This window comes from Pteropus alecto, unplaced genomic scaffold, assembly GCF_000325575.1.
Source record: "Pteropus alecto unplaced genomic scaffold, ASM32557v1 scaffold80, whole genome shotgun sequence".
Taxonomy (NCBI): Eukaryota; Metazoa; Chordata; class Mammalia; order Chiroptera; family Pteropodidae; genus Pteropus; species Pteropus alecto.
The window spans coordinates 3804822-3816088 of NW_006430460.1; the positions used below are offsets into that span (position 1 = coordinate 3804822).

The 11267-nt window shown below is 42.2% G+C and overlaps 1 protein-coding gene, 1 long non-coding RNA gene and 1 other non-coding gene across 5 annotated transcripts in view; 1 reads left to right on the plus strand and 2 right to left on the minus strand.

Moving 5' to 3' along the window:
* Positions 1-299, minus strand: part of LOC112479979 — an 11729-nt gene extending 11430 nt beyond the window's left edge. Inside the window, exon 1 of the long non-coding RNA XR_003046397.1 lies at positions 162-299. This is a non-coding gene — a long non-coding RNA (uncharacterized LOC112479979). The remainder of the gene's footprint in view (positions 1-161) is intronic.
* Positions 300-374: 75 nt separating this feature from the next.
* Positions 375-11267, plus strand: part of ZMYM2 (zinc finger MYM-type containing 2) — a 65842-nt gene continuing 54949 nt past the window's right edge. For all 3 annotated transcript variants that reach the window (XM_025046953.1, XM_025046954.1, XM_025046951.1), the window contains exon 1: positions 375-605. The gene's annotated coding sequence lies outside the window, so the exon portion shown is untranslated. The remainder of the gene's footprint in view (positions 606-11267) is intronic.
* On the minus strand, positions 10544-10662 carry LOC112480029. Its single transcript, XR_003046456.1, has one exon. It is a non-coding gene; the product is annotated as a 5S ribosomal RNA (ribosomal RNA).

Consider the following 11267-nt stretch of genomic DNA (forward strand, 5'->3'; position numbering starts at 1 on the left):
CCCTGGCTCCTCACGTATTGTTTGGCTGGGTCTCTAATGGCGGACGGGGAGGCAGCGCTGCCGGTCGCCGACTGCAGGGGGGGGCAAGTCTCGGGCCCAGGGCAAATGCTTGGGGCAAATGTGGCAGATTTCGGCCCGGCGGGGACGGGAGCCGCCCGTACCTTGCAATCGGTGCTGGGAGCGACGGCGGTGACGCCGGGTGGGCCGCTTTGGGGGAATACCGTCTCCTTGCTGGCGTCGAGGCAGCGTTTGCCCTGCCCCCGCTCGCTTCCCGGGAGCAGGCTCGGTGCCCTCCGCCTCCTCCCTCCAGATTCTGCCTTTCACGTGGGTTTTGGTCCCAAAGACATGTTTTACGCCGTTCCGCTCCGCTTTACGTACGAGAGGTGGTTGGTCTCGGGCTGGGCAGTGATAATAGAAAAGCCGAACCTCTTTGACCTCCCAGTCCCTTCTGTGCCCCCTCCCGGCGGGGCGGGCCTGGTCCTCCCACCTGGGTAGATTTGTTCCTGATCCGTTTCTCGTTTTTCCTCTTCCCCCAGGGCCGGGAGTCGCCTTCAACCCTGCGTGGTGCATCTTTGACAGAAAGTGAGGAGGAAAACACCCCCATTGTGAGTCCTTTGCCCCTAATTGGTTGCTCTTAGAGGACGTTGTCAGGTTGTAGGGGTTCAGCCAGGGGACTGGTCCGTCCCCGTTGTTTTCAGGGGGAGGAGCTTTCTCTGGGGTGGCAGCTGCCCCCTGGGGCCAAGCCCGGGTGATGGCTGGGGAGGCAGCTGGGAGTGGGCGCCGCCGCGAGCACCGCTGCAGACGTCGCTCCTGCTGCTGCAATACCAGCCTCAGCGACCAGACGACGGGCTCCTGCAGCTGCTCACGTTACCCGGGAGGAGGGTGCGGGGAGCAGGGCATATTTCTGGTGCCCTCTAGAGTTCCACAGTGGGAATTGAAGTTGTTTCCTTTTAAATGCGATGCGAGCAACCATCTTTAACATTTTTTTTCTACCTTCGCAATGGATAATTGATGGAAGGGATTGGAAAAATAGAAGGGAACCGTTTAACTTTTTGTTTGTGTCTGATTGCAAGCGCACATCCTGACTCTCAGGGCTGACGAGAGGGTCGATCTCTTCCATGTCTTCGCTTAGGAAAGGGCAGAAGTCTACTCTGGTGGTCCTTCTAGCTCACCGACCAGCGCGCTACTCACACCTGTCCGCTGCTCTGGTTACTCTGGGTTCCCATCTTCCGTGCTGATTGCTCTTCACTCGAGTCATTCTTAAGTGTGTTATCTGAGAGTTATCATTTACTGCTTGTAATTTGTTGGTTTTAAGCCAGTCTGGTAATGTACTAGACAGGAAGATTAACATAACCAGTGAAAATTCCCTCAGTTGCTATTAGTTACAAAATATCAGTGCCGTTAACACTGGACACATTGTATCTCTTGAGTCCATTGACAGTTGATACTATAACTTGTGGATCTCTGCCAGAGTCATGTCATTAGTGTAGTAGTTTATACTTAGATATTTAAGCCCCAAATGGGTCAAAAGACAGTGACTTGATAATGAATATTTGCCGAATATCGCTTATGAAGGATGACATGAAGATGGCAGCTTGTATAAGAGGGTACCACTCTGACACAGTGCAGGACACTCAACATGTATTATTTCCTTTAACCTTAGCCAGTAGCCTGCACGGTAATAAAAATAGCATGTACTGAGCCCCCACTGTATGCCAGCACAATTCTAAGCTGGATTTTTAAAAAAGTTTATTTAGAAACTTTGAAATTTATGAGTGAGAATCATCATCATGTGTCCAGACTAATTTTTAACATGTGTTAAGTAATTTAATCCTCATGAAAACCCAATGATACAGGTACTTTTTTTATCCTTGATTTGTAGAGGAAGAAACAGGCATAGGCAGGTTTGGCGAAGCAAATGATTTACACTTAAGCAGTTTGATTATAGTGCCTAAGTTCAGCGACTGTGCTATCCTGTTTTAAAGTGCATAATATGGTTGTTTTACAAATTTAGAAATTGAAACAGTGAAAAAAATCCAAGGTTAGAATCTTTTCAGCCTATATGTTCTTTTCCTAGAGAACAGCGTGTAAACAAATATAAAATGCTTGGCTCTTACCGAGTACCTTTAAAGAAAAAATAATAGAACCATAGGTATCAATTAGATTATTTTACTGACTTATTTCAAAACTAACAGGCCCTATTCGAATTAGAAATAATACATTCTCTTTTTCAGCGTGTCTGTATAATTTAGAGTCTATACTTTCCTATGTGCTGCACCTTGAATGAATATGACTTCTCTAATAGGTTCAAAGCTCTTTTTACACATTAGATCATTCGTATATAATGGATCAGATCTTTCAAACAGATGGGCAGTTTTTATTTTAACACCACGTATTTTCTGAAAAGATTGACCTTTATCAGATTTTTTCCCTTGGTTCTTAGTTGTGATGTTGATAAGGGGAAGTTTTTTAATTGGTTATGTGTAGTAGAAATTTAGAGATGAGGACATACAAAATGTATAATCAGGACATTTCTGTAGTGTCAACACATGTAAACTGATGAAAGCATGGTTCTTTCAAGTAATGCCGAAATGCGGTTCTTGTCTTGCTTAATAATTTAACTCGGAATTAAAAATTCCATTACTTAAAAATACCCGTTATTGATGCTTCAATGTGTTAGTAAGATGAAGGTAACTTGACAATTTTTAATTGACCTTACTAAAGTTCTTTATTATACTTACGTCTATTGTAAGTATACTTTATTATATTTATTACTATGAGTTAGGTGCTATTAGATATATTTAGGAACTATTTTGACAGTTAAAAATACTTTGCACATACCTGGCATCTTTCCTTAGTGCATCGTGAATAGTATGTGTCGCCCTCCTACCTGTCCTTTTAAACAGTTGGGGAAGAGATACAGGGTGGTCCTTACTTTTCCATGTTCTACTGTTGTATAATCTCATGGGCGGGACTTCTGGTGAGACAGCTCTGAGCCGCTCAGACATCACATCGATGCTGCTACGTGAATGTCTCATACTTTTGCGTGGATGTGGAGCTTGATACCCCACCTTTGTACACCAATGTTCACATTCTTAAAGTTTTGTTATATTTTGCCCTTGTTTGAGATAAAGTGAATCTTCAATCAGTTGCTGTGGTGTTAGTGTAATGAAAGAACATGTATGAAATTCTAGAGCTCTGTCGTCAAAAGGTGTGGAATAAGTAGAAATGTTAGATTTTTTTGTCTTTCTGGGGATTAACATCTGTCTCTGCCTCATTTAACAACGTCATTAACGTGTATGTTATTATGTCGAATAGCATTTATTACGAGAAGACTTTGTCATGTTCCACTTGCAGATTTTTTTCGGGACTGCAAGTGAGCCCAAGCAAAAGCATGTTCTGCCATTGGATTCTCTAACAGTATTTTATGTAGGGCATTTTAAGTCAGGAAACCAGTAGACAGATTGCTTTGCCTTCATACATTTCCCTTTTTTTTTTTTTTTAAATTCAGTTGGTTAATTTTCTTCTATTTCTGTCAGAGCATAGAATTGAGATTTTAGAATTGAACAGGACTTTGAACTATTCAAATCTAAAAGTTCTTATGCACAACTGCCATATGTAAAGATCTATAAAGTTGTCAATGAGAAAAACTGTTGTCGGATAAATCCATAATTTTGAACTATGGGGGCTCTGGGTAAAAGTCGTAGTTTATATTTTTTATTTTGATTGTGTACCAGCAAGAAAAACGTTTTACATAGTTGAAGTTGCAAATTTATATATCTGCAACATGTTTTTTAAACAAGTCACTTTGTTATCTTAGATTTCTTTTATTAAAATAGAGCTGGGAAGAAAATTATGAAGGCTAGCACCAAATACTTGCTAACGAGTTGGTGATTTTAAAGTGTGTTAAAATTTAGATTATAACATTTGTTATTTTATTGGATTTTTAAAAATATTATTGTTTTGGATCAAGTTTTACACAACACTTGAAGCACTTTGGAATGTGATTAATTGAATGAGACAAATTATTCAGTTCTTTTACTTTATAGCAATGCCATGTGTGTATTACTTTTGCTGTAGTTACGTACCTTGTCTGGGTTTATTTTTGTAAAAATCAGGAACTGAGTTTGTAAACCATTGAAAAATCTGTTTTCTCTAGAGATTAAAAAATGTGTAGAGCAGTTTGCAAAATCACTTGATCACATGACTATTTGGGATTTGTTCTAGTTCTATTTTAACTTTATAGCAGTCCATTGAAAATTGGAAGTAATAAAATTAAAGGGAAATTCATGGTCTTTGAAAGAGGGTATGATGGTTGGGGGTTTTATTTTTTCTGATTTGATCAATGTCCTGCAAGTATTAATGTTTATTATTTCAAGAAATGACTTGAGAGTAAACTTAGGTATTAGGGTAAATAGGTAATGAATAATTAATAGACTTGATTTAGAAAAACTTGTATATTTGTTTTATTGTTGCATGTTACCTTGTTTTCGTTTATCCTTCTTGAAGAGTTACCAAATTACTGTTAGAGAATTTCACCCATTTTCTTTGATGTTAATAGGTTGCCAAAGATTAAGTTTATCTTATTTCTCTAGAGATTCTAGATTTTTTTTCTTTATAGTGTTCCTTGTGAATTTGAAGTCAAATTTCTTTTTGTGAATTTAAAGTTTAAAGGTTAAAAAAATACACTTAAAACTAATACAATGTTATATGTCAATTATATTTCAATTTTAAAAAGTCTTAAAATATTTCGTTCTTATATTATTAAATGTTTAAGTATGATTCTGATATAAAAAGTTAATGTTAAATTGTAACTTTAAGATAAATTCACTAGAAATAGTATTGCAGCCTCATATTAAAAAAAATTTGCGAAAGATCTGTTTAATTCTTGCAGTAAATTTATTTCCTTCTAACCATTTAGGTTGGATAGGAAAAATACTTAAATGATTATTTTAAGTAAAATCATGATGCATGGTTAGAAGTTTCAGACAGAAGAGAGTTTGTAAAATGTGACTGATTCTGCAAGGCAAATTATTCAGTTTTTATACCATGTGGCAATGCCATGTGTGTATTACTTTTGCCGTAGCTACCTACATACCTTGTCTGGGTTTATTTTTGTAAGAATTTGGAACTGAAATTATGGTTTTCTAACCTAAAAACGCTTAAAGAAACATTTCTTGTAACGCTGGAACAGCGTCATCGTCATTCATTCCAGAGGCGTGTGTCGCCTATGAAGAGTGATGTTTCTGGGACCAGACAGGATAGTCCGGCTAATGGGTTGGGGCACTGCAGAAGGCATTGATTGATTCAGCCGGGGTGCGGCCCAGCACCTCTGCATATCGGGGAGTCCTAAGAGATGTGTTCTGCTCACACTTGGTCTGCAATCTCTTTGGCTCTGTCCAGGTGGGCATTTCATGTAGACTCCTAATGCTACAGCCCAGGACCCTAATTGGGAATTAGTAAGTTTTTGGTTAGGCCCAGTGATTATCAGATTAGTGAACTGCGTGCTTTCAGTTCTTTAGAACTAAGGTGTTAGATGGAAGTGAAAATTTAGGTTAAATGAAAATTTTATTTTATCCTTTTGTCTTAGATTTATATTATATTTGTATTCTTTGAAGCTTGTCATATTTTAATTATTTTAATTATTTCTGGCTCTAACATGCTATCAGAATTCACGTTCATGGTTTTATGTTTGTTTGTTTTAAAGTAATGGAGATTCGGCCCTATTTTAATTATATAAAATTAAACCGATTTTAGCTTTAAAACTATTATTACTTTGAATATTGTCTCACTTTCTATTTTTGTCAGTTTTAATATTGTATAGTCCTGTTTCTTCATCAAGTAGGTGTTGACTCCTGCCTAGGAAAGTCATTCCGTTCTGGATCTCCAGTTTTATGTCACTCATCCAAGAGACGCTTCTGTCCCAGTTTGTCTTTGTCCCCCGTGACACACGCTCTGGACTGCCAGTGATTCCTGTTCTCTTCCTTCGTGTGTCGCATTTCTGTCCTCGATGGCCTTGCCCAGCGTTTTCATCCTGGCTTCCTCCTGGATTTCAGTGTTCAGTTGTCTTTCCCTCTCCTAAGTCCTTTTGCATTTAAAAACTGTCACACAGGATCTGCAAAAGCATCCTGTATTTCAAGTCTAATTTCGCTCTACTCAGATGTGGCATATCCAACGTTTAGGAAACTTGAATTGGGTGAGATGGCCTGTGGGCGTGGCTCTAGTCGCATGTTGGGACCTTGCACGGAAAGGGAACTAGTGGGACTGAATTTTGCAGCTTTTCTGCCAAAAAAGAATCTGTTTTTGTCACTTCAGCGTTGCTAGGGGATTTGCTGCATGACATGAGTTTGAGTCAGGTTGGTGTTCAAATCTGCCGTGCTCACGAAGGAACTTTCGGGGTGATGAAAGTATTCTGCATTGTGGTGATGACTACAGAAGTGTATAAACTTACTAAAATTGATCAGTTTTCACTTAAAATAAGTAAACTTTGTTATATGCAAATTTTGCCCCAGTAAGACTGTTAAAACCCAACTTTGCTCCCGCTATTTACCAGTTCGTGATCTCTGGTAAGTCATTTAACCTCTGAGCCTCAGTTTACTCATTTGACAAATGAGCATAGTAATGCCTCCTTTCCTGAGATGGCTGCGAGATAAGGATTAAGAGCAGTATAGGGTAAGTGACTGGGCAGTAGCGGGTGCTCAGGCCCAGAGACTGTCTTACTAATATTCTGTGTGTAGACTCTTATCAGCAATTGACATTTTCCACACAGTCTGACGTTCTTGTAAACCCTTCCTTGTCCTTACATGTTGTAAAAGTCTTCAGCTGGTTAAGGTTTGAATTCTAGTGGTCAGTGTATCAGACCAGTTCACTGGTCTCATTCCGTGTAATTGACGGGCAGTGTGGTGTCATGGAAGAGATGCACTTCACTTCCGGTTTTGCCACCTGTGTGCCTGCTACCTGGTAATAGAATAGTTTATCCATCTCCAAATTGAAATGATAATGCATGCAAGTTATCTGTTATAAGATACGTGTTAAGGCAGTTTCGATGAGCATGGTATGTCTTTTGTAAATAGTAGTTGTTATTATTGTATTAGATTTGTGACGAAATTGAGAGGCAACAGAACTTAAGTCACGAAGGGGTGGCGTGATGGGGAGAAAGATACTGAGGGCCTTTGCTTCAGAGCTTTAAATGTTTACTAGGTAATTCTAAAAAACTACATTGAATTGTAAATGATAGGTAGAGTTGTCTATTTACTTTCTGAAATTTGTCAATTAAGGGAGGAAAAATAGTGGGGTGTTTTGTTTTTTTTTTTTTTTGGTATATTCCATGTTTTTTTTTTGTAGCCATGGTTTTTTTTTTTGTATTCCTTTGATTTTTAAAACCAGTCAGTGAACGTCTGAAGAACGTGTCCCTGGGAAAGAATTCTGGTAAAAATTGCCATGAGTTTCAAGTCTTATGAAGCAGAGGCAGTAGATTTTTATTTAGTAATAATCTGTGTTGGACAAATAGATTCTTAGTACTTGAAGTTTAGCCTTTTTTTTGGCTACTGATGTGGATATTGTTTCTTTAGGTGTGGTGAGGTCCAGCGATGGAGCTTTGGAACTCACGAAAGGGAAGTGAGTTCACAACCGCTCCGTCATCTTTGTGCCAAGGAGAAGGTGGTGTCAGAAACAGTCATTAAACGAGGCCATAGAGTTGGAAGTATAAGAATAAATTAACGTTTGTTTCCCAATTAACATATGTGGTTGAAGTTGACTTGCACTCGGGGAGAAGGAAGTGTGGGTTCACTCAGCTTCTTTGATTGCGGGTTAAGCGGGGATAGGGTACAATACCGTTTTGTTGGGGACTAAGATCAGGCCGTGCTACTAAATCATATAGACTGAATGTGGAGGTGATGAAAAATCGTGAACAAAGACATAGGGTAGAGATATTTTTATTTTTCTTGTTTCGTATTTGAGGGAATTATCTTAATTTTCTATTTTATAATGGGGAAACTGAGGCTCAGGTATGCAGTGATTGTCCTTCGCACACAGGAAATGAGAGAGGGTGAGATAGAGCTAGAATTTAGTTGGGCAGTGGGGGTTTAGCGGCAAAAAGCAAAAAACTATTTATTCTCTCTTTATTAGGGAGAGGTATTTATTCAGTAACTGGTAATCGGCCAGGCACTGCGGGACGCTGAGGGGACACCGTGGTAGGCAGTGGGGACATAGTCTTTGCCTCACGGACCTTCAGTCTGCTGGGGGACATAGCTTACAGGTAAACAGTTACAGACAGGAGGGGTGCGGCGCAGCGAGCGTGGGCCGGGCCGACCTGAGTCAGGCCATGCGGGGCTGGGGAAGGGTTTGAGAGGGAGGGTCTTGAGGGAGTGACATTTAGGCAGAACGGCAGAGAAGTTCAGAAAAGGACCTAGGAGGCAGAGGAAGAGCAAGTGAAGGCCCTGGGTGGCGGCGGGGGGCGGATCTTTGTAGAGGCTCCTGCTGTAGGTGGCCCCTTGGAGGGGGATGAGAGGGCAGGTGCTGAACCCAGCCACGCGCAAGCCGGGCGTCAGGGGACAGTGCTCCGTTTCTCCAAGGTGTCCCAGATGTTAGAACGGCTCTTCGGACGCCCTGGGGAGCGGGCCGGGCCGGGCTGGCTGGTGTCAGGGCCAGAGGGCTCAGAAGAGCTGGATGGTAGGGGCGGTTTCAGGATTATCTTGGAAGTGGGTAGGCCCTGGGGGTGGCGTGGCTGTAGGTGAAGGAAGGAGGGGAACTTGAGAATGAAGTCAGCGTTTGATGTGAGCAGCGGGACACGGGACACGTAACCTCCCCGCGGCGATGGCCGAGGACGTGCAGGTGCAGTGAGGGTGAGTCGGACCCCAGGGGGTGCCTGGGGCTCCCACACTCTCCACTGAGGTCGGCCACGGAGTCCAGGGAGTCGGGGGGTTCCCTGAAATCTTGGGAGTGGGCGAGCGCCCCAGAGAAAGTTGAAATTACCTGAAAGTAGCTTACAGTTCAATTTTGGTCCCCTGGGAAAGAGGACCAAATTCCTTACCCCTAGAATTTCTGTGCCCTAGAGCTAACCCATATAATTAATTGATTTATTCATTTATTTTTTAGATCAGAAGAGATTTTTGTTTAGACTTCATCATAACCCTTAAATGGGTTTTTGGTCTATTAATTAAATGATTCCTGTCGGCCTCTAAAGCCAGAGTAGCATTGTTTTAGATATCTGATGAAAATATGTTAAGAAAATCGTGTGGCTAGACTGTAGGCATAATCTTATCTGTCGTGTCATCTGTCACCGATCCCCGGTCCTTTTCCGCACTCTGCCAGAGATTAGTAGTATCATCGGTTTAGCGTGTTTTACTGCCGATCCTTTTTGGTCATGCGCCCGTGAGAATTACCCAGTACATTTGCATGTGCATGTTAAAAATATGTATACTATACGTACCTTTCTGCAACGTGCTTTTCTCACTTAGGTGTATGCCTTAGATTTTTTTCCCATCGTGATATTTCATGGCATGGATTTAACAGTTTAGACATTCCGTTGGCGGACATTTAGTCTATTATCAATTTTTTGTTACAGATGCAGGAAATACATTGTGTAGTAGCTTCCTTGGGTCCGTGTGTGTTTTCTCTAGGGGAGATTCTGAGCACAGACCTGCCGAGTCGGAGCACGTGCGCGTCGTGTGTCTGAGCAGCCAGGCCGCCTCCCCCGGGGCCGCCGTGCTGACCGCGTTGCCACCGTTTCTTCACGTTCTTGCCAATGCTGGGTGTTATCAAATAGTTTAATTTGTGTTCTTTCTAAAGTGTGAATATCGATTCCTATATCTGTTCTGACTCTATATGTATATATGCTTTTTCATTTTACATATTTTTACACCCTATTTATGGTGTTTCTTTGCTATAGAAACATTTTATAATGCGATGGGAAAACCTGTTTCACTATTGCGTGAAATAGGAGTAAGTAACAGACGCGCAGAGACCTTTATGGGAGAAGTGGCGAAGCAACACCGTGGGGCACGCAGGGGAGCCGGGATGGAGGGCGCCCGGGCGGGGCCCTCAGTGCTGTGACCGTGTGGTCTCCAGACGGACCTCCAAAGGCAGTGAAACCGCAGCCATGTCCCAGTGCGCGTGGCACCAGTCGAGAAGGCGAGATGGGCGCAGAGCGAGCAGCCCTCCCCTCTGTCCCCGGACCCTCCGCAGCTCTCTTCTCAAGGGGCCACCCACCGACGTCGCGTTCCTAGCTGTCTGTCTAGAGGCGGCCTGGGCGTGCGTGTGAGTCCACGTGCATGTGCGTGTGTGCCTCTGTGTGTGCGCGTGCCTGTCCCGTGCCTCGTTTGCACTTCATTTCGGTGGAAGTGGTTCCGTGTTAGTGTGTACGTCCACTCAGAGCCACCTCGGGTTTCCGAGGCTGCATAACATTTCATTGTGTCGTTATCATCGTTCGTTTTTTTTAAAGCTTTCTTCTTTTTTCTCAAGTATTTGCCTCCTCACTGTCCCCTTCCTTGAGTCTTTTTCTATTTCTATTTTATTTTTATTTTTATTTACTTATTATTTTTGGTGCCTACAGCACCTGGTCTTCGTAGGTGGTCTCCCATCCAAGTACTAACCAGGCCCAACCCTGCTTAGCTTCCGAGATCAGACGGGATCGGGCACATTCAGGGTGGCGTGGCCGCAGACTGTCATCGTTCATTTTATCAGTTGAGAGACATTTAGGGTGTTTCAGTCGTTTAACTTGACGATAAGTGCTCTTATAATTTCGTTCTTAAGCATGAGGTAGCATGTGGACGGGAAGGATGCCTAGAAGTGGGTCGCTGGGTCAGAGGAGTCCTTTTGAGGTGCCCCCGTCGAGGCCGTGCCCATTCACGCTGCTGTGCGGCACGAGACGCCCCTGCCCCCGCCGCCCCAGCAAGCCCTTTGCTGTGTCAGCATGCAAGCGAAAACCAGTGTCCCTTACACTTCACAGACGCGCTTCTCTGAAATATTTCACACACTTAAGAGCCATTTGTGTTTTCTCGTGAACTGTGTTCCCTTTTTTTTTTTGCCCTTTATTCTCTCTGCTTGTTGGTTCATCTCGATTGTAGGACCTCTTTGTCTTCAGTTTCTTTAGGGTATGAGTTGCAAATATTTTCTTCCTAGTTAATCATTGTATTTGTCTTCTGTTTTTTTTTAAATTCTGGTAAAATATACTAATGTAAAATTTACCATTTTTACTGTTTTAAGGGGCATTAAGTACATTCACAGATGTTTTGCAAGAATCACCACTGTTCGTTTCCAGAACTTTT